Source organism: Cebus imitator, unplaced genomic scaffold, assembly GCF_001604975.1.
Source record: "Cebus imitator isolate Cc_AM_T3 unplaced genomic scaffold, Cebus_imitator-1.0 Scaffold26, whole genome shotgun sequence".
Taxonomy (NCBI): Eukaryota; Metazoa; Chordata; class Mammalia; order Primates; family Cebidae; genus Cebus; species Cebus imitator.
Window position 1 is genome coordinate 7,733,297 of NW_016107341.1, and position 27,498 is coordinate 7,760,794.

At 35.1% G+C, this 27,498-nt stretch overlaps 1 protein-coding gene and 1 pseudogene across 15 annotated transcripts in view; both read left to right on the forward strand.

Moving 5' to 3' along the window:
* Window positions 1–27,498, forward strand: part of MAGI2 (membrane associated guanylate kinase, WW and PDZ domain containing 2) — a 1,433,352-nt gene that overhangs the window by 121,404 nt on the left and 1,284,450 nt on the right. The gene's annotated exons all lie outside the window — the stretch shown is intronic.
* Window positions 718–832, forward strand: LOC119470290 (annotated as a pseudogene).

Consider the following 27,498-nt stretch of genomic DNA (forward strand, 5'->3'; position numbering starts at 1 on the left):
CAAGGGATTTGGATTCATCCCATAAAAATAGTTTATCTAGTCTTCACTTACTTACCATACTTATAAAATTAGGAAGTAACAGTAATTTAGTTCTAAAGTTACTCTCAGATCTGAGATTCCACAATAGAAAGGCTAATATATTATATTTTTAAAAATATAATCTCTATGTAAAGCTAATTGGGCATGACAAACTTTTATATGGATACATAGATGGATGGATTTATTAACTAAGTGTTGTTGCTTTTTTGTAAGTGCTGACTGACAGTTTAGTGACCTTCAATTATTTGTTTGGTTTTATAATCCATACTCTAGCTATATTATAAATAGTTTAATTGATCTATTGAAAATAAAAACTAAAAAGTAATTTGAAGGCAATTCCTGTAATGCTACGTAAGAAACTACTCCTAGCAGTGATTAGCTACAGGGAGCAAGATGAGGGAAATTAGGGGTAGTGGGATTTTCAATTTAATATTTTTTAACAGAGTACATATTACCTTCAAAATTAAAAAAATAATAATTAGGCAGTTTTGGTGCCAATGCTATTTTTTAAAGAAAATGCATCAATCTGGTGAAAATCAATAAAAATAAATATAAATATCTTCTTCCTCCTTCATGTGGCGTCTTAGAAGCAAAGTGTCAAATCTAAAAGTGTCTGTGCAATACATAGATAACTTTATTTGTGTCCTCTCATTAGGATATGCAAAGTTGTTCTTCACAGTGCTCACTTCAGCAGCCTGTATACTAAAATTGTAACAACACCCAGCAGATTAGTATGGCCCTTGTGCAAGGGTGACACACAAATTTGTAAAGCATCCCATATTACCATATTTTTACCCCCCAAAATGACAAAGTGACACAAAGAGACATTTGCAGGTGCTGAATATGTTTATTACTTAGACTGTGGTGATGTTATGAGTATTTGCATATATTCAAATTCATAAAATTGTGAACATTAAATGTATGCAAGTTTTTCTATTTCAATTATGCCTCAATAAAGCTGTAAATGTAAGAATGTGCTTCTTCATGATAATTAGTGAAGAGACTAGTGTTTTGAAGATGGGAAAAAAGTAAAATAAACAAGTAACCCAAGAGAAGCAAAATGATATGTGGTACTTGGCATCTGAATTGACTAAATTACAAGTACGTAAGCACTGAATATGATTCAAAATTTTCTGGAATATCAGATTAAGAAGAATTTCTTGGCCATATCATTTTAATTACATAATTTAAAACATTTAAATAATTCTATAGAGAAAAACTATCTTGACATTGACTTAAAGGTAAAGCTCACTTTGTTAGTTCTTTTGTAAGGGATATTGGAACACAGAACAGACCATGTCTTCAACTACGGTTTTTAGAAAGGTGCACTTTGTTCAATGGACATTTCTTTTACGGAGGCTCTAATAGTACTGAGAACATAATACTCTATCTTAACACGGTGGACTGAGTTATTCTTGCAAAGAACCAATAACAAGGCCTAGGCTCTTTGCTTTCTGATGATGTAATTGTGTCAATGTTTAACTGGAAGAATTGAAATTTCTGGCTCATTAATGTTTCCATCAGATTGCTTTGCAACACTCTTAAATGTATTATTATAAGGTGAGCATGGCATGTGAGACCAAGAGAGGGAGGAACTTAGTAGGTCGGTCTGCCCTCTTGGGGAGTTCTCACTGGGAATCAGCCTCTGTTACAATACAAGTAAGCCAGAAAGGTGATAAACAAGTTCAAGAAAAGTGATTTCACTAACTAGATAGTGAAAACAAGTGGATCTGGAGTGGAGGAGCAGAACAATGATCCCAGGGCCAAGATAGCATGAGGGGGCCAGTATAAGAAGTTATCCAGTTCTCCCTTCTGCAGCGAGATAATGTAGGTGCCCAGCAGCTTGCCAAAATACTGGGGAAGAAGCTAAGACAGACATTGGAAATCCGCATCAGTTCAACCTGTTGGAAATTCAGCTGAAGAGTTCAACCTGTTAGAACTTCAACGTGTTGGATTTTCAAGTGGTGAAGGGTTGAAAGACCAAGACTGGGTTTAGTCACAGTTTGTTATAGGAGCCCCATCCTGTTCTTCATGATCTGGCTCTATTGGCCCTGCAGATAACTGCACACTTTTTCCTTACGCAGGAGTGTTGATATTTATGAACCAATACTTTCTAAAATAAAGGTATTTTTAATGACAGGAAGATATAGCTGCTTTTTATTTTTGTTGGTAAAGCCCTCTTTACACCAGATTCTGAGGGCCAGTGCAGAGATTAACCAAATTGTTCTTTACTTGTATTCTTCTATCATCATGTCCAACAAATAATCCAAGAAGTATCACCTGTTGCTTAAGGGTGGTGTTTTTATAAATAATCACAAATCATTATTTCCACTAATGTCAGTGTGAAGAGTGAAGGAAACTGACATTTATTAACCTTCATCTGTGAATCAGATATGCAGCCAACCAGTAATACCATTCCCTAGATAATTTAAACAAAACCTCAGAGACGGTTACTAATTTGTTCATGATCTTATGCTTAGAACCTGGATCAAATCCAGGTCCATTTAATGCCAAAACATTTATTTCCACTGAGTATTACTGCTCAATAAAACAAAATTAAAGTAATTGTCTCTGACCCTATATGTATTTCAGGTATTTCTTGACCCAGTGCTTACAATGTAAGTGCTATGTGTCCAAATTTACCTTCTACGTTACTCTAGATTTAAGGATCTTTCCACTAGAGTCCTGTGTTTTCAGATGAAGACAAATTGTCAGTTTCACTGGATATAGTTTATAAATCATTTTTATAATAGGTGTTTTCCTCATACAACAGGTTCTAATTTCCAAGGCTGACCTTATGCCAGGGTTCCCATATTCAACAAAATGGCTAAGAGCTTCTCCAGGATCCAGGACTAGTGCTGATTCCTTTCATGAAACCTCAGGTAAATGACCATCCCAGGGACACAAGTTTGGATCGGAGTTTAAGATAAAAGGCTAGATTTGAGTTATGAAGCCCAAAGGCATTTCTGGACATTCATATACACACGTTCACACATACACTATTCTGCCTTCTCCAGCTGTATACATACCCACCTAGGAAATTCGTGTATAAAATCTTATCTAGGAAACAACAACACTTTCAATGGATTAATAGTTTTTAAAAACTGGCAGACGATTAAAACCAAAATCCTATTAGGAAAAAAAGTGTGAAAGAAAGCTACAAATTTGCCATTGATGAGCGTTTATAAGAAAAATGTTGCTACAGACAGATATGAAAGCTGTCACCTAAAGTTTTACTATGCATTGAAAATCGTAATAAAGCTTTTACTACTATGAAGGAGGACCATGAATCATAAGTACAAGAACTCAAGACAGTGGGAGGAAATAGAATTTCAATTGGCAGAATTCAATGAAATGGAAGAAACAAACTAAAACCATCTCTGAAATATGAAAGAATTACAAAGAGGAGACATGAGGACACTGAAGAAAACACAGCAAAGACATACAGGATATAAATGAGGCAAGGCGAGAAATCAAAATTAAAATGGAAGATATAAAGAATTAGGTAAAAATGATAGGTACATAAGCCAGACAAAGCAGAAGCTGTATATTCATAATCAGAATCCATGGAAAATAAAACCAAAACTAATGGAACAAAACAAATATTTAAAAATATAATTTGAGGGAAAAATGTTAAAAACAGAAAAGAATAACCATATCTATTGAAAGCATATATTACACAGCAGTGAAAACTGACCCCAGTCAATGCTAAGATATATATTTCTGCTACATACACAGGATCTATGTATTTAAGACATATTCTAGTAAATTCATTAGCCTTTATGATGCAAAAAGCATCTTTTAAATAGCCAACCAAAAATATCATATTATTAACAGAAAAAACAAAAGCAAAAACAAAAACAAAAAAATCCCTCAGGTTGACCTTTGATTTCTCCTTGTTTGTATTCAGCACTAGATGTCAGTGGAACAAAACCTCTGACATATTCAAGGAAACAAAGTTTAAGCCTAGGATTTTATGCCCAGCATTGATGTTTGTTAAGTATAAAGCCACAAACAATATAGAATGTGCCACGACTCAAGAAATAACTGCTCACATACCAGAGACTGAACTTCAGCCAATCAAGAGATGACAAGGAAAACTTTAGCAAAATGGCTGGTGATAAGCCCTTCATATACTTAGAAGAATTGAAACTAGAAGAAATGTGTGGATTAGATGAAAAAGTCCAAAATAAATTGTATATGCCCTGGAAATTGAAAACATACAAATAACCAAAAATTGGGAGAGGAAAACAGGAAGAATTTTAGTGAAAAAAAAAAAAAAAAAAAAAAAAAAACCATGTAACTACCATATGTAGAAATCTGTGGGTACAATATTGACTGATGGTATCATCTGTAACATTGTGAAGTCAAAGTATATTACTTAAAGCTGATAAATTAAGTAATAGAATTATAACATATTATGGTTGTATCACTTAACGGTACAAAACAGTAAATAAACATTATTTTTAAAAATCATGTGCGATTACTAAATAGCTAAAAATAGAAATGTTTGACGATTTGATATGATAATACTGAATTTTAAAAGTGTACATCTAAAACTTGCATAGCCCTTTAAATAGAATGATGAGGTGAGTATATTTTTTTTCTACCAAGAAGATACTCTTAAAATAACTTACGGCGAAATATAACCAAAAAATAGATATTACTGTTTCTCCTTGTACTTACTTTCTAGAATAGTTAGTGTATTGCATGAAAGTATGGTGAAGCCGAAGATCATAGGCCTAAAGAAAATAATTGTACAATAATATCTATGGACTTTTGGGGTCTAACACCACTTGAGTGGCTGTAGAATCAGTTTCTTTTCTTTGGCTCTGAATGCTGAATCAAGAATCAAGGAAGCATTGTCTCTTAGCAGGAAGTGGGAGTACCCTGCATAGGTTGACGGAGAAGTCCTCTTTCTCAAGGCATGACTGCAAGGCTCTCCCATCGCTTACATTGGGAACTCCTGGCTCTTTGATCTCAAGGAAGCAAAAATATGTTACAACATTTAACATGAGATACAACATATTTGGGGGTCCAAAACACCTTTGAGAATCTGATGAATGCAGTAGGACCTTTCTCCAGAAAAACTGTACATGTCACATATTGCCTGTAATCCTATGGGATTCACAGGGCTCCCTGAAGCTCATCCAAGATATATGGACTCCAGGTTAAAGACTCTCAAGATATTGGACTCCAGGTTAAAGACACTGGTTTTAAAAGTTCTTTAGACTTTGGTCAGAATTTTCAGTGTCGAACTTGCTGGTCAGAAATACAGGTGTTACTGCATGGTTACTCATGGCAGGAAGGCTACTAAAATAGCATTCCCAATCCATCTAAGGTATCTTTCTTATTTATTTTAGTATGAGTGACAGTCCTCAAAGTCTAGCCCCTGACAAGTCCAGCCTTAGAAATACCTGGATTCCTGTTAAAAATGGAGGAGGATTTGCTTGTTTCTAAACCACACACTAATCTAGAAAAGGCAGATGCAACTGCAACAGCAAAGCTTCCCCTGCTTCTCCAAACTGTATGTAGAACAGCAACAAATAAACAACCCCGCCCGTAGTCTCACTGCCTTCTAAAATGAAACATTCCAGAGCTGCTGCAATAGGTTACCAAGGGGAATAATTAATCATTATGAATCCAAACGTGTTTTTTTGTTTTGTTTTGTTTTTCTATTTTAAAGTGACTAGCATTTTGAGAACATTTACCACATGCCAAGCCTGCAGGTAGATACTATCACAAAGGATGTTTTATGTTCATTGCTGTTCAATCATCATTTGTCCTAAAAATAGGAAGATGTTCCCGGGTCACTAGCTTTACTCATTTGCATGCAGCTCAGCGTAGTGGCAATGCTGAAACAAGCATACATGGGTGTCTGACTAGTAGGCACACACCACATCACAATTAAGGGTTCAATTACCCATGTGGCAGCTAGGCAGGATGGAACACTGTGTTCATTCGGTCTTTTAGCCAGAGATTAGAACATGTCTTAAGAATGAGCATTGTCCTACATGGTTAACTGTACCGGCATTGTAGTTCAATTTGGAAAACACAAAGTACTTTTTTTTTCCTAACAGATTTTCACTATTGTGTTTTTTAAAGAAGTGATCAAATAGGTACCCAAAATAAAGGAATGTTAGGATTTACAGATTAAAACAGACTCTTTTCATTGTACCAGGAAAGACTGGTGGAATTTTGATCTCAAATTTAAACCAACTGCTCAGATTACTTCATTCAAATCTGAATGCATCTCTTTTGGCACTGCTGACTTATGCTATAGATCTGTCTCTTTGCAATTTTCTTTATCTTCATGTAAAGTGAAACTCTGGACATGCATAGATGTGCACACAATATTTAATTTAGTACTCTGTGCCTGGCAGGGCTGATGCAGCAGAGTCTCACATGCTCCAGTTTCTTATTGCACGTCTATAGAATTCTCAATGAATTTCACAGTGGAATGTACAATATAAAGTGTTCTCAATTTGACGCACCCTTTAAAGTAAAAAGATCACTTGAAAAGTTTGTAAATTCAAATAAAGTGAACTAGATGGACTTTCGATGTTTCCCCACTAAGAGTCTTAAAAATAGGCTTTCATCTGGTTTTAATTTCAGATGTCAACATTTTAAAACAAATGTTATTGTGTATATCAGGTTACAACATGGTGTTATGTGATACATATAGATAGTAATATGGTAGTCAAGCAAACGTATGTATATATATATATATATATATATAGTCTCACAGGGTTAGCTTTTTTTTTTTTCTGTGACAGAAGCAACTAAAATGCACTTAATTAATAAAAGTCCTGGGTACAGTTTTTTTAACTCTAGTTCTCATGTCCTGTGTTACATCTCTACATTCGTTCATCTTACATGTCTGCTGCTTTCTATCATTTGACCTACATCTCCCGTCTTCTCCTTATCCCCCTAACAACTGTTATTCTCTATCTCTGTATTTTTATTGACCCTTAAAAAGGAGATCCTGCCATTTGCCACAACATGGTTGGACCTGAAGGACATCATACTAAGTAAAACGAGCCAGACATAGAAAGAAAAGTATTATATAATCTCAATTATAGGTGGAAGTTTTAAAGAAGTCAGATGTTCATATTTAATTATTGAAAGCCACTGTTAGCATTAAAAACAAAATATACAATTAACTCAGTCATCCTAACACACACTATTTGAATTTCCTCTATCCTTCTGATTTTATCAATGCATACATTATAAATGAAATACTGTACTGCCAAACATCTTCTTTTTTCTTATATATATTTGTTTTTATTTTCATATTGATCATTATTTAAATTATATAAATTATAAGAATAATTAATTCCATACTGTTAAATTACCCTAGTTTTTATTTTTATATGTAACTCCACCATAAACAGTTTATGACACCATACAACATGCTGATGTTTAAGAGCTTGGGCTTTGAAGTTGGACAGATTAAGCGTCTCTTAATAGTGATGTGGCTATTTAACCTCCTTGAGCCTCAGTTTACCTGTGTCCTAAATGGTTACAGAATGGTATCTTCCTGAATAATTTATCCTGAGGATTAAATAAGATAATCCATGTAAACCAATATATTGTGAATGTTCAATAGTTGTTAGCTATTATTATGACATAACACTTTTTGTCCTTCTGAATTATCCATTTGAGTTGATTTCCCAAGAATGAAAATATTGGTTAAATGATGTGGAGGCTCATTAATTTAGTTATAATATAATTGAATGTCTACTCTATATTAGGTGCTGAAAGAAAGTGGTAAACAGTCAGGTGAGGCCCCCAAATAAGGGTGTTTGCACTTTGGAAGAGAAGATAGACATTACATGAAGTCATTATATTTGAATACAGTGTTGCAGAAGAGAAAGTACAAGTGTTAAGAAATAAAGACCAAGGAGATATATATTGTCTAATTAACTTCCAAACTATTTAACATTTTAAGTAACATGTGAGAGCAACGCACTAGTTACCAAAATTCTCATTTGATTTCATTGAGTTGATTTTTGACCTCTGATATCCTTTCTTTTGCTTGGTCAATTCAGATATTGAAACTTATGTATGCTTCGTGAAGTTCTCGTGTTGTGTTTTTCAGCTCTATCAATTCATTTATATTCCTCTCTAACCTGTTTATTCTTGTTAGCATTTTGTCAAACCTTTTTCAAGGTTCTTGGTTTCTTTGCATTGGGTTAGAACATGTTTTTTTAGCTCAGAGACGTTTGTTATTACCTACCTTCTGAAGCCTGTTTCTGTCAATTCATCAGACTCATTCTCCATCCAGCCTTGTTCTCTTGCTGGTGAGGAGTTGTGATCCCTTTTAGGAATAGAGGCATTCTGGTTTTGGGTGTTTTCATCCCTTTTGCACTGGTTTCTTCCCATCTTTGTGGATTTATTTACTTGTGGTCTTTGTAGTTGGTGACTTTCAGATGGGATCTCTAAGTGGATGTCCTGTTTGTTGATGATGAAGTTATTTCTTTCTGTTTCTTAGTTTTCCAGTCAGGCCCCTCTGCTGTAGGATTGCTGGAGGTGCACTCCAGACCCTGCTTCTCTGGGGATCACCTGCAGCAGCTGCAGAACAGTAAGGGTTGCTGCTAGTTTCTTCTTCTGCTATTTTGTCCCAGAAGGATACCCACCAGATGTCAATCTGAGCTCTCCTTTATGAAGTGACTCTTTGGATATACAGGGGTTGGGGAGCTGCTTGAGGAGACAGTCTATCCTTTATAGGAGCTCAAGTGCTGAGCTGTGAGCTCCGTTGTTCCGTTCAGAGATGTTGGGCAGATACTTTTAAGTCCGCTGCAGCAGAACTCATAACCACCTTTTTTTCCCCCCAGGTCCTCAAAATTCTCAATAGCTGTTAGCTCAATTTTTTCATTTCTACCTTAATATCTGCAAAATAAACTTTGTCAAATAGATTTACCCATCTTTTGTCCATTAAGAATGTGGCTGTGTACTTCAGAAAATAAAATTATATTACTATATATTTTGGATTCTCCTTTATCTATTTCCTATATTTTTACTATTTTCCTGACACTAAGTGTTGCAGTTATTGTACTAAAGTTTTACAGTTTTACATTACTACATACATCTTGCCTTTCCTTTATAATTTCTTCCATTGATTCAATATTTATGCTTCATTTTCCAAGGATCTTTTTATTCTTGACCTTGAAAGTTCTCTAGCTGTATCTAAAAATGCCACTGAGATCACAGCAGGCATTTTTTCCCTTTTCTATACATAAACCGTGGTCACTGATGTTCACTCAAGCACTGTGCAAAGCATTAAATTGCAGCTTGAAGATACAACCTAAACACTCTGCTCTGATAAAAATAAACTATGTTAAAGTCATCATAGATCTTTTCATTTTTGTTAAGAAAACGTGATTTATGTTGTCAATTTTGTAAAATCTTCAGACTATCTTCACGCTTTAGAGGGGAAACTCCCCCCACATAATAAGTGACCCTTAGAATTTACATTTATATTTATGTTGTTCTTTTACAAATATGATTCACCAATTCATAGCTCAGCAATGTAAACCAAAAACAAAGCACTTATGCTTAACAAATTTCAACGTGAATGTTACCATAGAGACTTTTTCTTAATATTTTACAACCAGTCCTTTTGGACCACGTTCGAATGTTCTTCAAGTAGTCTATGAAAATTGTTTATAATTATATATGTCATACATACATAATTGAATTATGCTTTCAAGAATAATCTGATGAATATGGATAGAGTATTAGAATTTAATCAGTCTTGAGAACAGACTATGTCATCATTACATTTTATCAATTACATACATTTGATGGAAGCATCACATGATTATCATTTTTATATTTCCTGTATTTAAATTCTCAACTAAGCTCTCCAAAATTGCAAGAGCAATATGACTAGAGGTAAATTTTGTCATACAACAACATTGCTCTTTCTAAAAGTATACCATAATTATTTCAAATAGGGACTATTCCTGCTCAGCGTACATAGGTGTGGTTTAAGTAGAGAGTCACCTGATAGTCTGACTCAGGGCAATAATCAAATTGTTTAACAGTCAAGTCCTCCAATGATAGCAGATATTACTTTGTTGTAAGTGGATTATGCAGAGATCAAGGGCAGGGGCTTTTAATGAAATTAGGAATGACTTATGAAAAAGAGAGAATTACTAAAAAGTCCTAAATTAAATACAATTAAAATTTAAGATGATAGTTTTCAACCTGAGAGCTAAAATAACCATTCTATTATTTGATCCTTAACCATGCTTACTGACATCAACAATATGTAAATGTTATACCAGGCACTTGTAAATCCATTATATCTAAAGGGACAATGAATGAGTTTAACCAAAAGTAAGACATTGGGAATGACGAATATAAAATCCTAACTTAGGTTCACAAGGTAACTGATTAAATATAAGAGAAGGGATATTGGAATTATCAAGAGTGTATGTACAAATAAAATGCCTAGAATTATAGTTTACTACAAGCACAATAGAAATTAGTACTGGGGCTTATGTATCCACGAAAATAGTGATTTACTGCTCTACCCAATATGACTTGTTTGAAAGAAAGAAACTAATATTTCCTATGTACTCCCTACTTATTAAATCCTACCCAGGATATCATAATTGTTCTTGACTTTACATTTAAGAGGATCAGCAGAAATCTGGAGTCTATTCACAAAAGGGCAATAAGGATGGCAAATGGTCTGAAAATCAAGTGCCACAAAACTATTGAATTAGGGAGTAGTTTGAAGAAGGAAGCAGAACACAGTATCTGCCTACTAAGTTCTAAAGAGCTACCAGGGATAGAGGAAATAGTTTGGATTATGACAATTGTCTACACAATTTAATAGTTCAAAACACTAGGGAGGGAAAGTGGTCTAGTGAACAATTGCATCTGAATTTCAGGAAGACCACATTAGCAGGAATTGAATCTTTACTTCCTAAAGCGACAAGCTTTTCATTCCCTGAACTGTCTTGTATGAGAACCTGCTTTGTACTAATCAGCGCCTGGGGATCTGATCACTCAACTGAACCTTTCTGAGAGCTTCAGTGGGAATGGTAATAGTACCTACCTTATGAAGTGAGTATTAGGATTAAATATGACACTGTGTGTTAAAGATTTAATGCAGTCCCTGGCACATATAAAAGGCTCAAAAATGATACCTTTTTTATTACTAGATGACAAATTTCCAAAGAGAAAATGTATTTTTATCATAAAGAAATGGAACTAGATAATTCTAAGTTGCCTTTTTGGGGCAAAAATGATACTTCTTTTTATTACTAGTTGACCTTGTGTATTATTATATGACCAATTTCCAAGGAGAATACTGAAGAAAATGTGCTTTTGCCATATAGAAATGGAGCTAGACAACTCTAAATTGCCTTCCAAATGGCAAAATCTAAAGATCCATGACTCATTGTGAGCCCAATCATTATATTTCTACAGTTTTCTTAAATATACTTGTATTACGGTTATGACGATTTTGAGCAAACATTTTTGTCTTTCTGGTCCATAAATAGACCCTTAATATGCAATCTATATGTAATAGGCAATGTGTGGGAAGTAATCTATATAAAGTAAGTTAATACGTATAGTTTCTATGTAACTGCATATTCCCAAATGCCTACATTGGTATTTTAGTAAAATGTGATATGTACAAATGCTTTTATTGGCATTTAAATTCAAATTTCTAAATATGACTAGTATCTGAGGTTGTCAGTTTCCCTGAAATAATACGTGGAATACATAAAAATGCATGCATATATATATATATATATATATATATATATAATTGGTAAAACTTTGCATATTATGTAATCATTAACAAAACATTGAGGCATATAAATAACTTTAGCTGACCACAAAGCCTTTAAATGTAGTAATTCTGTATTTTCTCTGCAAAAGCCTGAAAATGGGAAGGATTAATAACTTCTAATAAATAGAATTATCTTTTACTTTGAAATTCAAGTATATACTCACATCCTCTAGACCTACTGTCAAACCATTCCCAGTTTGTGTGAGTGGCAGCTCTTAATAGACAACAAAACAAATTGTAGTACTAACAATCAAAAATAATTAAAGAATGAATTAATGTCCTATTTATATTCACCTCAGATTAAATTGTCATGAAGGAATGTCTAAATAACAACATCAAGTAAAACAGGGTAAAAATAGGCTTAAGGAATTTATTTGAAATATAAATTGTGATTTACTTAAATGCAGATTATGTTTTAATATAGCAACTTGTATTGCATATTTATACTCTACCAGATGCTTCTAAAATTATAATATTTTATATTTAATGTTATTTCATAGTATGTATAATTTAATGCCCACAATAATCTTAGCCAAGAAAATTTCCACTTCATGTATGAGAAAACTGAGACTCCAAGCAATAACTCAGCTAAAACAACATGAGTGCTAAACAAAGAATGTAGTATAAAACTTTGACTGAACACCCACACATGTGACTACTACCAACCACATTTACAAAAAACTAAAAAAAATCATCATCAACTAAGAAAGCAATCCTCAGTATAAAGTGCCTCTCACTTTTAAGGAGGAATAAGATGCAGGTTATTTGGGCTGGTCACAGTGGCTCATGCCTGTAATCCCAGCACTATGGGAGGCCGAGGCAGGCAGATCACAAGGTCAGGAGATGGAGATCATCCTGGCTAAAATGGTGAAACCCTGTCTCTACTAAAAATAGAAAAAATTAGACAGGTGTGGTGGCACACACCTGTAGTCCCAGATACTCAGGAGACTGAGGCAGGAGAATTGTTTGAACCTGGAGGCAGAGGATTCAGTAAGCTGAGATCGTGCCACTGCATTGCAGCCTGCATGATAGAGCAAGACTCCATCTTAAAAAAAAAAAAAAAAAAAAAAAAAGATGCAGGTTATTTGTTACCAACATGCTACAGTGAGGCAAGATGTATTTGATCATTCTTCATGGCACATTTAGTTTGTTTCCTTTCTTGCTATTTGGATAATGATCTAGGTTTTAATATAAAACTATACTTGGAACATCTGCTAAAGCCCATCTATTAGGGTGGTGCTTCATTAGCTTTAGATATTTTTAAAATCAATCCTAAATTTAGCAGCTGTAGGCCTTTGCATAAGCTTAGTCTTTTAAAAAGAGACACATCTATCTCTAGAATAACTGGGTTGGAATTCAGAACTATTAAATGAAAGATGACCTATTATCTTGATTTTCAGTTTGCCAGGTTGCTGTTAACTGTGCTATAAAACAGCTTTCAATGCTTAAAAACTATTAATATTTGATACAGTGCTCCTCGATTTATCAATCTCCACAATAATGTGATATGAGTAAAAATAATGCTTTGTTATTTATGTAGCACATGTCTCCATGGAACCCAGAGGATTTGGTTGATGGAATCTAAAAATGGCTTTGTCAGGGAGAACAGAAAACTAATATTGTAATTATATTGCAAGTATTAAAACTGACACTGATTCTATGTGTGGCTACTAATGTGAATATTATGCAGTCAAATTGATATGGATGGCTTCTTCCAACCATCTTCATAATCAATAGTAACCACACTACTAAGAAATCCTACTATTTTGTATTTTTTTCTTTGCCTTCGCAATGTTTAAATATTATACACATATACTTTCTTTTATTTAATAATTCTATTGTAAAAAGCCATGGGCTACAGAATTATAATTCTAAATATCTTCTAAGGAAATAAAATAAATAATTACATGTTACAATGTTTATCTTTAAAAACAGTCATTTTTTTAATGTGAAAAGGCAGGCACTGTAATGTTACTGTGTTGTAAGTTGAGATTTTTTAATGCATGGTTGCCTTTTCTGGATGGAAAAAAATCTATCTGTATGCTAATGAAATGGTGACTCTCAAACCATAAGTTTCTTACCTCACCTCTATCTTTCCTCTGTGTCAGGTATTATCCTAGATAATGGACTAAACCAGTGTGTGTGAATTTGTAGTATGTTGGAAGGAGAATAGCCCAGGATTACATCAGTGATTCTGAAATCTTATCACCAGAATCACCTGTAGGACTTTTTAAACATACAGATTGATGGGTTTCACCCTTAGAGTTTCTAATTCCATAGATCTGGAGTAGGGTTGTATTTCTGCAAGTTCCTAGGTGATGCTAATGATGCTGGACCGCCATTAGTTTGAGAACCAGTTGTATAATCAGTTGAACTTCTGCTTTTTCATATACAGAGAAAGAGATAATTATAACTATATAGAAATTACATGCCACCAAAACTGTGTTTTGGAAGATTCAAGCACAAAAAGAGAAGAAAACTAAGCTATTTCTATTCAAAAAGAAAAATGTTAATTCTGGCCAAATATTAATACCAATTCTAAGATCACTCTCAGCCTAGGCTCTCTGTTTGCATTACATTTTAACATTTCTTCAATAAATATTTATTGAGCACTTATGCAATAAGTGCTCAGAGAAAAAGAAATGGAGAAAAAGAAATTACTCCAGTGTCTGTGGAGCTGAATTTGCATTTGATGTTATTTTGCTTTAATATACTTACTATGTCTTCAATTTTATTGCATGTTTCTTTTGATCCCTATGCTTACTTCACTAAAATTCTTCTTTCCCTCTTCCTAATCTTAGTGCATAATTGGTAGCTATAAATATATTCCCATTTGTCTTGCTTCTGTGTCAGAGGCTGAAGAGGGTGGCAAAGATGGTTTTGACCATTGATAGCACTAAGGTTGGGCCACTGATAACCATGGGTCTTTGGACAGGAAGATATTCTTGATATTACAAGAAAAATAAGTATGACATTTAGTGAAATTAAATCATGGAAACTAAAACTGTATGTACATAGGAAAAGCAGTATTCAAGTTTATTGTTTTAATTTGCATCTATTTGATTATTAATAATGCAGAAGCTATATCTTACCCATCGTATTGGCAAAATTTTCTTGTGGTCAATTGATAGAAATTGAAATAAACATGGGCAAGGTAGTTACACACTGATATTTTTGATGTTATTGGTTTAAATAACAAACTATTTTGAAAATGTAGTTGAAACATCTCAGTGGAGGGACAGTTGGAATTTTCATACCATTTAATTATTGAAATTATAATTTATAAGGTAATTTAAAGATATAAGTAAATATTTGATGCAAGTGAGAAAATACCAAACCCAAAACTTTTCTTCAGCTTTCTAAATCTAAGCATACAGAAGAAAATGCTTGGAAAGAAATACACCAAATATTAACAGCGGATTTTTCTGCATTGTAAGTTATTTATTTATCTTTGCATTTGACTGTGTTCTACAAATTCCATCTAAAGAGTGTGTTGTGTTTATTATACGACAAAAAGGTGTGTGTGTGTGTGCGTGTGTGTGTGTGTGTGGGAGAGAGAGAGAGAAAGAGAGAGAGAAAGAGAAAGAGAGACATTACCCTTATAGTATCCCTTTAGGCAGCATATGAGGACACTTCTGAATTCAGAACTCTAAGTGCAAATGACAGCTGTGGTTTGACTTTGTATCATTATGTAACCATAATCCTGCCATTATTTCATTTTGTGATACATATAACTGTCAGTGTTCCTGAACAGGGTAGACCTTATTCTTATATGTCAGGATTTCCCTTTATCATGTAAAGAGAGAAGAACGAATCGGAGCGGAACCTGTGTGTCCTGAGCAATCTCACCATCTCCCCTCAGATACATATCACCTTCTTTGTCTGTAAGTATTTCTCACAAATGTGGTCTTTCAGAAAATATTTCTAAGAGTCTACATGCTACTCATATTCTTATCCATGACCAAATCCCCAGAATAATACTATCAAACACATTTATGGCATTTACCATATATGACCAGGAGCTGTCCAAATGTAAATTGTCACTACTATCTTTGGAGATAGGTACCGGAAAATTGAGGCCTGTGGGTGATCAGCAGTTTACCCCAGGCCACGTAGTTGAGAAGAGGTGAAAGCAGGATTCAAACCCACCTGGCTTGGCTCTAGAGTCTGCACTGCTTCTTAACATCATGTCAAGTAATTTTCCTTTTATAGTTCTACTTTACCTGCCTCAGCCTTCTGAATATGTGAAAAGACCCAGAGCTCATGATTGTGGTTTTAGAGTGAAAACATGTTCTTTCATCTCCTGTCAGAAGTCTGATGCCTGAATATAAATCTCTTAAGCTCTATGAATTGTTAAGATCCTAGTACTCACCGTCATCATGCCTAAATGAGGACTTTGGTGCATGAGGGAGTCGCCATTCTCATCTCAAACATCTGTCCCAGCAGCTAAAATCCCAGCTGCACCATTTCATTATCGGTTGTGCTAAGATGTCAGGAGAGATTTTGCTTTTAAAAGTGGCCCTGTACCTTTCAGTAATTAAAAGAAAACAGGATGCATAATATCTGAAAAATGTACCACTAGCACTGAACTCAATTTGCTTTGAATGACTAATATTTTTACAAAGAGGTTTCCAAGGTGTATTATTGCTACAACATAATTTATGCTTTTGGGAGTATACCTTTCTTAGGTCTTTTTAAAAACACTTTTCTTCCCTTAAGAGATAGCACATAGCAATTAATGAAGTTTTAAAACATCAAAATATAGGCTCCTTTATATAGTTTTTCTTACACAGTTTCAACTCAAGGGAGGGGAAGCCTAGAATAAAAGCTATTAATATAATAGTATAACTTGAGCTAAGTGAACAATCCTAATGTGGTAGTCTAGTTCTTTTCTTAAGAAGCCAGCTTTATAACTATGGTTATAAACAATGATAATTTGAAAACCTGTAGAACTAACCATGCAAGCCTCATATTTTAAAAATCTAGAAGCTGTGCTTTAATAATTTGAGATCCACAGTTCTATTTATTTTCCAAGTGTGTGTATGTGTGTGTGAGTGTTTCTGTGTGTTTGTACATTTCTTTTCTTTTTTTTTGAGACCAAGTCTCGCTCTGTAGCCAGGCTGGAGTAGAGTGGTGTGATCCCAAGTGCAGTGGCACAATCTCGGCTCACTGCAACTTCTGACTCCCTGGTTCAAGTGATTCTCCTGCCTCAGCCTCCCAAGTAGCTGGGACTACAGGCATGAACCACCATGCCCAGCTAATTTTTGTATTTTTAGTAGAGACAGGGTTTCACCATGTTGGCCAGGATGGTCTTGATCTCTTGACCTCATGATCCACCCACTTTGGCCTCCCAAAGTGCTGGGATTACAGGTGTGAGCCACTGTACCCAGCCTGGACATTTCTTGTTCAGTGCTTATTTAGGGTAATTCACAATTGGAGAAAATAGCAGTTTGGGGAGATGGTCAAATGTTCACATGAGTTGACGTGCAGAACCCCCCATTCCCAGCACTCAGTGAGGTTAAATATCACATTGTAGAGTTTTGACAATACTGATGAGAGTGATATTGGTTGTAGTATCAATCAGCTAGCTTTTATCTCAAACAGAGACTTTAATGGCCTTTAAAAATAATGCCTTCCTATGAATATTGCCTTCCTTGTGAATGCATAGTTGGAAGGTTCCCATTTTATACACATAAAAGCAAATGAACTACTGTTCCATTTATGTATGTATCTGCTTTCTCCCCTTCAAATATGGACAATTTGAAAGCAACAGTTAACTCTTTTTTATATCTATCCCTCATGCTTTGCACAGTAACTGATACATCTGTCGATTTTATCATAAAATTCTGTTGTTATGATTCGGGAAATACTAACAAAAGTAGGGCTGGCTTCCTAGGCCTGGCATCTGTAAAAGCTTGCTTCTCCACACTTTCTATAAAAATTTCAGAAACTCTCAAGAAGGACATTCTAGGCATGAGGATGAGCAAAGGGAGGGTTAAGCTAACAGACAATTTATGTTTAGGGACTGGTAAGATGATGGGAGTGGAGGGCTAGGTGCTGGCCAACAGTGGCATGCTTAAGTCTGTGTTGTGGAAAGGATGGTCAAGGATGATGGATGGATGGCATCCTGCTATAAGTTACTGGAGGTAAGGAGACTGGTTAGCATCTGAAGTTGCTGAAGATTTCCAGGATGTATGTATGTTTTATAATTAGGAAAGGAAAATAAGAGTAAGAATATATTTAGTTATTTGTCTCTCATCTTACAGACCAAGCTACATCTTAGATATAAGGAAATATTTAAGAGGTTATGATGGAAATAGAGTGTGAATGTGGGAAGAGTTGAAAATGCAAATTCTCCTGTTTTATGAGAGTTATCTGGAGTGAAATTTCTTGTGTTTATTTCTTTATATACTGAAAGACATTTTGTTGTACTCTGAAGGACTAGTAGATTTGTAACCTGAAGATACTAAGGTTTTCAATGCCTTTTTAAAAAATGAAGATCACTGCTTTGTAAACTTGACCTCCTGAAAACTATAGTTATATAGTTATAGATGGATAGATAGGTTGTGTATATATACACGTACACACACACATACATACATAAATTAAAACATTTAATGTAAGACCTAGGTTTTACTGAACGCTTAATACATGCTAGGGACAGACCTTCACCTAGCGCTGGCTTCAGCAGCACATACACTGCTGAAAATTTGAACAATACAGAGATTAACATGGCTGTTGTAATTAAATAAAAATAGAAAAGTAATAAAAATTTCAAAAAGATCTTTAAATGTATTATTTCATTTAGCACTATAAAATAGGTACTATTATCTCCTTTTTAAATATGAAATAATAATAATAGTGCTTTGCTGTAAGAGGATTTGCCCTAAATCACATACTTGAGGAATTAAAGGAGCCAGAATCTAATCTCAAGTATCAGAGTCCAGATACTTTGTCTCTAGCTTCCTAGGAGCATCCCCAGGAGTTTAAAACTAATCAACATGGCAGAGTTAAGCAGAGTCCTCTTCACTGAGGGAAGGCTTAGGTTTACCCCAGGTATCCTCTTGTTGTCCATCACATGTGATCCATTAGAAAACAAGGCTCCTGTGTACACCTTCAGGCTGTGTGGTCATTCATCATTTCTCACCTGAAACTACCAGTTGGCTTTTGAGTGTCCTTGCCTCCATCTTACCCACTTCTAACCCCTTTTTTCTACTCTAGCCTGTGTGAATTTTCTAAAATGCAAATCTTGTGTTAATTTCCCATTTAAATCTTTCAGGAGCTCTCCATTTCTTTCTGAATATTGTAATTTCTGTCATGTGGCTCATAAACTCCTCTCTGGAGTCGACTTCGCCACTTCTGTCTCCTTTCTTTACATTCTCACACTCCACAGCTGGTCTCTCCAGATCCACATTCATTCCAGCTGGGCTTCACGCTCACTGCCGGCCCTAACTAGAACACTCTTCCCTCGCCTCACCTCAAAATGCTCACACTTCTAAGTGCCTTCTGTAGGACATTGCTCCTGAAGTCTCAAATTTGAGTTAAGTATTTCCCCTAGATATTCTAGTAGCATTTTCTACCTCCTTGTCATAGAACGTCATGTAATCTGAATGTCTGATTACTTATTTTTATCTTCCATTTGACTGTAAGTTCATTGAGGAAAGAAGAGGATGCGATCATATTCTTCATACTTGTGTCCTCAATACTTGGTATGTGATAGGAGCTCAAAATTGCTGTTGTGTAAATGAACAAAGGAAGACATCATTTAAAAGCTAACTGGGGCCAGGCATAGTGGCTCAATCCCAGCACTTTGGGAAACTGAGGTGGGAGGATTGCTTGATCCCAAGAGTTTGAGACTAGCCTGGACAACATAGTGAGACCTTGTCACTACAAAAATTAAAAATAAGTTGAGGAGTACTGGTGTGTGCCTGTGGTTCCAGCTACTTGGGAAGCTGAGGTGGGAGGATCGCTTGAGCCCAGGAGGTTGAAGCTCTAGCTTGAAGTGATCACTGCACTCCAGTCTGGGGAAAAAACTAACTGGTAACACTGAAAGCACAGTTTTAAGTGTTCAACAAATATAAAGTCATTTTGTCCACCTAGAACTAATTGTTTTTTTTTTTGTTTTTTTTTTTTTTGAGAGAGAAAGTCTCACTCTCTCACCCAGAATGACAGTGGTGCGATCTTGGCTCATTCCAACTTCCACCTCCCAGTTCAAGCGATTCTCGTACCTCAGTCTGCTGAGTAACTGAGACTACAGGCATGCACAACCACAGCCCAGCTAATTTTTGTAGTTTTAGTAGAGACAGGTTTTACCATGTTGACCAGACTGGTTTCAACCTCCTGACCTCAGGTGATCTGCCCACCTCGACCTCCCAAAGTGCTAAGATTATAGGCATGATGAGCCATTGTGGCCAGCCCTAATTTTTTTTTTTTTTTTACTATTATTATGTTCAATGTGATGGGACACTTGCTTCATAGGGAGTTTAAATAGCTTCCCCAAGATCACACAGTGGCAACAGTTGCATTTCGACCTAGGTAGCCTGGCTTCAGAGTCTGGACTCTTAACTTCTGCTACACTGGCTTTCTGAAGATTTAAGGTCAATAAATCAATGTTTATAGGTAACTGGTGGCACTTCAGGGCATTGACAAGAGGGAAAACATGGAAGCTGGTTTTTCCTCTTGTCTCTACAACTGACAGCTATGTGATTCTTGTGATCTCTCTGTATCTTACTTTAATTATTTGCAAAATTGGAAAACTGTGGACTGAGTGATCTCAAAGGTCCTTGTTCTCTAAATGAGGGTGATTTGAACCAGTTACTTGTTTATGCTGCTATGAAGAAGGTAATATATTGAAAAAAAATTACTAAATGACTATGAGCTAAAATAGGTACTCTAGGTCCCCTCTGCAGACGTCTTCAGGCTTTTATTGCCACTGTTTGGAAAGTTCATAATCATCCCATTACTCTCTCATCAAGGAATTGCATTTGAGTAAGGCCGTGAGACTCGATAACCACATTAGAGCCACCTAAAAGATTAAAGTGAGTCTCCACTGATAATTGGTGGGCACACGATTTTCAACAAGAGTAACTTAAATGAGAAATGTAGGTCATTGCCTAGTCCAGTGGCTAGCACATAGTAGGCATTCAGCAGATATTAGTTCTCTAGTTGATTCTTACAGATTTTATTTTTCCTGTGAGTTTTCAGTTATATCAACCTTTTCTAGTCTCTAACAACACTTATTGAAAAAGGACAACTAATAAGCATTCTAGCTAATTTGGTACATGTTCCTATTATATAATCACCATGGTACTCAAGCTCTTAACTGAAAGCAAACAAATTTATAGAAAAAAAGATTTCCATTCTCTCACATAAGGTGTTCTGTTATGGAAGCACTGCCTTTTTGTTCTATTTTATCTTTTGTCAGTAGACACTGCTTTCCAGTGTGTTTCATGGGAATGTTAACATGTGATTGGATCTACTTGAGGATATCAGCAAGTTTTATTAAATGTCAGACAACCTCATCTTTTACTTTTAAGGAACAAGGATATATGGCTATGTCTAAAGGGTGAATATTAAATTATGTCAAAGCATTAAAAAAAGTTAATAAATTTACATGTCACATTTCTTTTTGTAATTTTCTTTGAATGACCAATGCCCTGGTGGTCAAGAATCGAAAGTAGGTTCTTGCTATGAAATGAAAAATGAGTGAAATTTAAATGTATCTGGTAAATTAGAAATCCATTTTCATTTATTAACAGTATTAAGTATTTAAATGAATATAGAACATCTCACTTATTACAAATAAATGAACAGCTTTAGTAATGCAAATGTAAAAAGCACCACAGTACTGCATATTGTTATCCAAATTATGTCCATCTAATGACAGAAATTCAATAATGACTCCCAGTGAATAGACCCGCAGCAGTTGGTAATCTGCCCACAGTATACAATTCTGAACAGGTTATGTGTGTGGTATTTTAGTCCTCCCAGCATGTTTCAAAGCAGATTTTGTTATAAGAACTTTGAAAGCCACAGGAAAGAATTTTTAGTGGGTTTTCTTCAATTTTGAAAAGCCTCGGGTCTGTAGTAACTTATTATTTGAATCCGGCAGTAACTTTGGCTTTGATGTGCATAGTTCCCTATTTTGTGATGTGTAAGAAGTCATCAACATATGGATACGTGATATTTGCCCTGCCACATTTGAAATTTTAAAAAATAAAGAATGAATAAAGCAAAAGATCCAAGTCAGCTTCCAAAATATCTATGCAAAAATTGCTTCTATTTTAAAACAGGAATTATCTCCATCTATTGTTCTACGACCTAAGTTGTTTTTACGTCACCTGAAAGAATTGATTATTGAAGTCTCTCAAGAATTACTTAAAACATATATATGGTTGTAGACATAACTATGATAAATTGATCACACAAGAAATCTAAAATGCAAATTTCAACACCGTATAAAACATCTTTTAAACATTCATATGTTACACCTATGAAAGGCAAATTGGAGAAATATTCACACTAGAGAAAATTGTCTTAAAATGTCTGATTGTAGAAAATTACTTTAATAATTCTATGTGGATTTTTAATATATTGGTTTCTTTATGATTTTGATTTTAGAATTGTTCTCAAATATTGCTAGATTCCATGTATTTTATTAAAAATATAGCAATAATGTGTATGCTTTATGTGTGTGTGTTATTTGTATATCAGAGATTTTTGTATATATGAGAAATCACAGTACTATAAAGTAACATTTTTTTACTCTCTAAAGCAACAAGAGATACAGGTTTATTAAATAATTACTGGGATTGTGATCTGATAATCATTTAGAATATGTAACAGTCAGCACCAGGAATGTCCAAGACATACCACTGAATTTCCTCAATAGCACGATGAAGGAAAAACACCAATCAATTCTGTTACTTAACCTACGCATTTGAAAATACAATCAAGTACTCAGTCATGCCCTTTGCAAAGTACACAACTGACCATAACACTAATAAATAACACTTGAGACTAAATTTTAGGTGTTGAAAACATTGTGATTATGAATCCTCCTGGGAAGTACGGGTCAATCATATCTATCTGCTTAAAACTGGCACCTCTGGGTTTCAGGAAACAGTTTGTGGTATGTGTACCAGTTAGACTTAGATGTGACTTCATTTAACAAGAAGAGTAAAATAAAATTAGTTTTAAGGTGGTAGAGTTTATTTGTTCCTAACAAAAGGAATTCATAAGTAGGCTGTATAGGGCTCCTATGACCACTTAACAATGTTGTCATGGCTCACATTTTCTGCTCTGTCATTCTTAGCTTGGGCTTTCCAAATTCAAAAGTCTAGGTGATGACTAGAGTTCTACCTGTTGTGTCAACATTCAAGGCTGTGCTAGCTGTCTTCTTTTAAGAATTTCTTATAGGTGGCTGAGTGTGGTGGCTCACATCTGTAATCCCAGCACTGTGAGAGGCCAAGGCTGTGGATCATGAGGTCAAGAGTTCAAAACCAGCCTGACCAAAATGGTGAAACCCTGTCTGTACTAAAAATACAAAAATTAGCCAAGTGTCATGGTATGTCCTTGTAATCCTAGCTACCCAGGAGGCTGAGGCAGGAGAATTGCTTGAACCTGGGAGGCAGAGGTTGCAGTGAGCCAAGAAAGTGCCACTGCACTCCGGCCTAGGCAACAGAGCGAGACTCCATCTCTAAAAGAAAAAAAAAAAAAAAAGAAAAAAAATTTCCCATAGGCATATACATACTTCTGCTTAAATGTGATTGGCCAGACTTAGTTACATGATGATAGCCAACAATGAAGGTTAGGCTGGGCGCCTCTTAGCAGAACACATTGTCCAGGATTTTATTACTAAAGATGTAAAACTGGGCATTGAAAGACAATTAGCATGAAAAGCAAGCATCTGAAACAGTCATGTCATAGAAATTCAAGGATGTTTATTGCATTACAACTATGCTATATTCACTCAAGCATTTGTATGTGTTAGTGTCTTCTTTCTAGGCAACTTTATGAGTCAGGACGCGAATGAAGGAGAAATGGTGGCAGCCATCCCAAACTTACCTGCCTGTAAACAGAGGGTAGATAGTCAAAAGCAGGAAAGTCAGGAAAGAAAGTTGAATAAATGTTCTGAAGTTGGCCTCAGAAATCAGAGATGGACTGCAGACACTGGGATACCAATAAACTCACATCTGGCTTTAAGAACCCTTTCGTATAGTAAATCTGAGATACAGTGGCAAAAAGGAGTGAGGTTGTGAATAGCAGCTCCCAAGCAAAAAAAAAAAAATCTATTTAATGAACATTTATAATGCAAATACTTAATGGGATATGAGGAAATGAGGATGGCCCAACTCTTTTACTATAATTCATATAGAGAGAGTGTACCACATGAGCAGCAGTAGTGCTTGAATTGATAGTAAGTAGAATTAAAGATGGGAGGAAAACTTACCGGAAAAAGGGAAAAACTATAGCAAATTTGTTTAATTATTATTTTTAACTTCATGTGAAAAATGGTCTTTGTTTCCTGTGCAAAAGCATACATTGTACTAAACGAGTCTGAAAACTAACACATAGTGCAACAGGGTCCATAAATACTCTGGTGTATTTGTTTTCTTCACTCTGCAGTTTTTAACACATGCCTAATATATCGTGTCAGAATAAAAATTTGATAAGTATAGTTATTCAGAATTTATCGTCGCATTCCTTGGATGGCAGTATTGCTGAGAGTAGTCAAACTGACAGAAAATATAGAATTCAAAAGGATGGCCATTATTTTACTTTAAGATAGATGCAATTCCACAAAAGGAATTTTATTCCATTTATCAATTAACTTCCATTGTATTTTGTCTGGCTTTCCTTTTCTTAATTTTTTCCATTTACTTAATGAGACAAATAAATTATAACCCACTTGGCCAGCACCTTTTTTTTTTTTTTTTTTTTTTTTTTTTTTTTTTTTTTTTTTTTTTTTTTTTTTTTTTTTTNAAGAAAATAAATGTTTCCTCAACCTACTGGTGATCAGTACGAAGTGGTATGTGTTGTGGTGTTGAAGTTTTATAAATGATACTTTACATATGCATCCAAATGAATTTTTGGCACCTGAACATGTAGAGGTGATTTTATGACGAAGGTCTGGAGGGCATTTGATTTTGTTTTCCTTAATGTATAGATGACGGGTGAAGTTTAGCAATCCCAGAGAAGAAAAGAGCAAAAAGAAGGTGGCTGTGTGGGCTACAGCTGCTGTGTAAGACGGGAAGAGCCTACCTAGAATCATGGAGAAGCAGTGAATTCACAGAAATCCAGAGGGAAGAGTTTTGAGGCAGAGGGAGTGATCTATACTGGTCAAAGAGCAGCACAGAGGTTAAGTAAAGCAAAAACTGGAGAATTAGGAAGCCAGGAGAAAATGTGTCATCTTAACTGAACTGACATGCTGCTGGCTGAAACCAGGCATGTTCCAGTAAGTAAACAAATGCAAAGAAGTATGAGTCATAGAATACACAGGACTCCCCAAGAAGCCTTCATGGCAAGGGAAGGAAGTGAGACAATACTGGGTCTATTAAGGCTAATATACACCTGTGCTCTGCAGTATGACAGCCAGTGGCCATAGAGCTATTGAGCACTTCAAATGGAGCTTCTGTGAATTGTGCTATGAGTGTAACATTTATACTGGATTTCAAAGACTCAGTATGAAAAAATAGAATATAAAGAATCTCATTGAAATTTTTATACTGATTATATGTTGAAATGATTATTTAGATATAGCTGATGAAATATAACATATTATTAATATTAACTTCACCTGTATCTTTTTATTTTATAATATTGTTACTAAGATTTTTCAAAATGTATTTATGGCTTGCATTTGTGGTTCAGTATATTCTACTGGACAGTCAGTGCAGTATATACTCTGACTTCAATTTGCCATCTCAATTTTTGACAATAACATGTGAGGGGAAATCAGAAGCCTTTCTAAAAACTACAATTTTTTCCTACATTAACTTAGAAATGTAATTTGTTATAATAGAAAGAACATGGACTCCTGGCTCCAGCTCTGCTTCTAAATAGCTACATGGCCCTGGGCAAGTTATTTAACTTCTATGAGCCTTGATTTCCTCATCCATAAAATGAGAATCATAATACTCACCACACAGGATAATTGTGAGGATTAAATGTGAATATAAAGGACTTTGCAGAGTGCCTGCCACATAATTTGCGCTTAATAGATGTTAGTTACCTTCTTTCCTTGCTGTGTGACCCATAATTCTGTTAAAAGAGACAGAATTGGTCTGATAGAACGTAAGCCTCAAAATTAGAAGAGGATGGAGGGACAGGATAAGAATATGAATCAAGGTCATTGACCTTCCAAATAAGAAAATCAAAATCTTCTCAAGACTAAAAACAGCTGACAAACTTAGCTTCTTTAGAAGAGCAAAGCAAGAACTTTACTTCAAATACAGAAATACATACATATGTATGTACTTATATGCATATATACACATGCATGCATATACATGTGCACATATATGTGTGTGTATATATATCAAATGATATTCCTCAGTGGGCCACATGAAACTGTGCATATGAAACTATTTTATAAACTAGAATACACTATTTAAATATTAATTCTGGTGTTATTATTCCTATTCTATAAAATATCATTTATTTGAAAGTGACAAATGGAGAGAAACAGAGTAACTTGGAGTGGGAGGTGGTGGTGGTGGAAGTTAAAGGTTGAAATGATGCTGAAAAAAGAGAAAGACATTGACAAGATGGAAAGAATTTGCCAAAAGTCAAACTAGGAAACATACATTGAGCTACCATAGGCTGCCCACAATTTTCTTCCTTCTCATCCTTGACCCGTCCTTCTATCCTCTTCTAATTTTGAGGCTTATGCTATATTCACATTTAATGCTCACAATTACCCCGTGTAGTGAGTGTTATGATTCTCATTTTATGGATGAGGAAATCGAGGCTCACAGAAGTTAAATAACTTGCTCAGGGCCATGTAGCAATTTAGTAGCTTCTCAGCCTTGACCTGCCTCCTACATTGGAATGGTCCAGCTTAGTTCCCTTCCCACTCCTTCTTCATTTTAGAATCTCTAATACCTATCTTTTGCCTGTAGCAAAAATCACAGTTCCCTGTCAGATTTCAACTTTGTCTCCTCATCTCATGTCTCCACCTAGCCTTGACTCCTTTCCTGCTTCCTTCTCTTTTCCTCTCTCTGCTTTTGCCCGGAACTACTGGACTTCATGCTCTACCACCATTAACAATATCTTCCTTCCCTCTCCCAGCCTCAACACATTCATCTGGGCATCCCACTTACACTTAAATGCTGCTGCAAATTAAGAAATAGACACAAGGATTTATGATACAGCTGTGGTATGTTGTCATTTCATCTGAACTTAGAAACATGCATTCAAATTTTACCCACCAAATTATCTAACATTGAATATCTACTGGTGGAAATAGGGTGGATCAGATTATTCCTTTAAAAAAATGAATTCAGTTGGGTGAAGTGGTTCACACCTGTAATCCTAGCACTCTGGAAGGCCGAGGCAGGTGGATCACCTGAGGTCAGGAGTTCAAGACTACCCTGGGCAATGTAGTAAAACCCCATCTCTACTAAAAATACAAAAAAAAAAAA